Source organism: Echinops telfairi, unplaced genomic scaffold (genome assembly GCF_000313985.2).
Source record: "Echinops telfairi isolate 266 unplaced genomic scaffold, ASM31398v2 ScPeMD7_1713;HRSCAF=2227, whole genome shotgun sequence".
In the NCBI taxonomy this organism is placed as follows: Eukaryota; Metazoa; Chordata; class Mammalia; order Afrosoricida; family Tenrecidae; genus Echinops; species Echinops telfairi.
Genome location: NW_022105611.1, coordinates 12553113 through 12555586, shown reverse-complemented (window position 1 = coordinate 12555586; position 2474 = coordinate 12553113). Strand labels below are relative to the sequence as shown.

At 42.2% G+C, this 2474-nt stretch overlaps 1 pseudogene; it reads left to right on the top strand.

Moving 5' to 3' along the window:
* Nucleotides 1–1738: 1738 nt before the first annotated feature.
* LOC105979167 lies at nt 1739–2219 on the top strand (annotated as a pseudogene).
* The last annotated feature ends 255 nt before the right edge of the window (nt 2220–2474 follow it).

Sequence of the window (2474 nt, the reverse complement as noted above, 5' to 3'; positions counted from 1 at the left end):
GGTATCACTACTCCCAGTCCTGTTCCTGGATTCCATTTGTCCTGAACTCTTATCTCTTATCTGTACCTGTGCACATGCTCTGGTCTGGCCTGCAGTGAAAGGCAGGACTGGGGCCAGGATAGAGGGTGTTGAGGAAGCCTCAGGGAACCATAGGAATAGTGTGGGTTTACTGCGCCCTGCTGGCCCCCTCCTGTGCCACTATTATTTCATATCTTTATTCCCTTTCAGTTTTCAAAAATCTTTTACCATATTATATATCTCATTTTGCTAACAAATTTGTGACAATAGCATTAAAAATATTCTATCAATTTAGAATATGGCAACCATTGGGTTGCAATTGGCTCTTTCTAGGTGCTGCAACTAATAATGAAAAAAATCCAGGGCCAACATCCAGGCTAGTCTTTTTCCAACACATTGTTTCTGCTAGTTGCCTCTGCTTGTGTAAATCACTTGTAAAATCCTTGTCTTTTGAATATAATAGAAATATTCTTTGAGCGCATGTATATTTTCCCTGCTTATTAGGCCATTTCTACGTATTAAATGTGTATAGATTTCAATGAGTCACACGGAAGACACTGCTATTATCAAAGTTTTGTTATTGTTAGATGCCATTGAGTGGACTCTGACTCGCAGTGGCCCTGTGGACAACCAAGCAAGCGCTGTGCAGTCTGATGCTACACTCACAATTGTTCTCATGTTTGAGCCTTTCAATGCAGCCACTGTGTCCATCCATCTTCCTGTTTCACACCTGGGTGCTTGACTAAGCGTGATGCCCTTCTTGAGGAACTGATCTCTCCTGACATCAAAGCCACAGGTTTTATGATACTCGCCTGGATAAAACAAAACACCAAACTCACTGCCATCGCCTCAGTGCTGCCTCATAGCAACCCCCTTTGGGATTCTCACATGGTAACTGTTTTCTGGAGTAAAAAGGCCAGTCTTTCTCCAAAGGAGCTGCTGGTGGTTTCAAACTGCCAACCATGCGGACCACAGCCAAATGGGTGCCCAAACATTTCTAATGCTAAATCGTTTACCGGACGCAGCTAATGTGTAAGTTACAATAGAGTAGGTTTTTCTGTGATCAAAAACTAAAAATGCTAACAAAGTTTGAGTAAATGGACATTGTATTGTCTTTCAAATTATGTGACCCACTGTGGGTCATCAAAGGTAGGTTCTGGTCATCATATTCACCTAGAATCCTGAGTTGACATTTGAAAATGTCCTTCCACAGTCATTGTGTGAAAAGGATAAGAACTTGTAGCAGATCATTCTGTGGCTCATACAGGCCAATATAGAAGGGTTCAGGTCACCTCTCCATGCCTAAATTGAAAAGTGGAGGTGGCGAGCAATGCCATCATGTGCTTGGATTAAGGGGACCAGAGCATTTGTGAACAGTTCTAATAACTTAGTACCACTGTCCAGCAGCTATTCCTCACACTGTGTCAAGACATAATCGCTATTGTGTGCTATAGTCTATTGGGCAGAAAAATAGTTGAAGATAAAATAAATATTTTGTGTAAAAGGAAAGCTCACTTGAGGGAATAATTTAAAAATATTTTATGATAGAAAATAGTTCACAGGGAAACTGGCATCTGATCTGAGTTACAAAGATGAATTCACTAGGTAGAAGAAGAGGAGAAACATCTTCCCTTAAGTGCATTATTTTCTTTTTTCTTTTTAAAGAGCCATTTGAGTCTTTCTTTCAACTGGAACTTCCATCTTGCTGTGACCCACCAAAATGATGACGGCACAGGGTAGGAAGAGGGGTTCCCACTATATGTTCTCCAGGTCTTTCTAGAAACATGATGTCGTTCCTCTGGCCAAGAACACAAAGATTTATAAGAAAGGCGATAATGTGGACATCAAGGTCATGGGCACTGTTCAGAAGGGAATGCAGCACAGATATTACCATAGTTAGACCAGGCATGTCTACATCGTGACTCAGCCTGCTTTTGGCCTTGTTGTGGAGAAGTAAGTTTAGGGCAAGATCATTTCCAAGTGACTTAACTTGCACCTTGAGCACACTAAGCACTCGCAGGGTTGAGGCAGCTTACTGAAGGGTGTGAAGGAGAACAGTCAGAGAAAGAAGGCAAGCACAGGAGGGCACCTGGGTGCAACTGCAGCGCCAGCTTATTCCAGCCAGAGAGGCTCAACTGGTGCGAAGCAATGGAGAGGAGCCTGGGCTGCTGGTGACCGTCTCCACCGAGATCTTGGCCTAGCCTGTGTGTGAAATAAAGGTGTCTGGGATGGACACAAACCAAGAGCCACTGAAACACAGGTGAATGCAAACAGGAGTATCCTTTGGGAGAGCTGACACAACGAATTATTTGACTCAATAACTTTTTATAGTCACACCTCTAATTTCATGAGCAACTAGGAAGGCATTATACTAAGAAGATTCATTTCTATTCTAAAATAATTTTATATTCTGAATGTGATAGCGGTTTGCAAGTGTTAATACTTTGCTAAGAAGC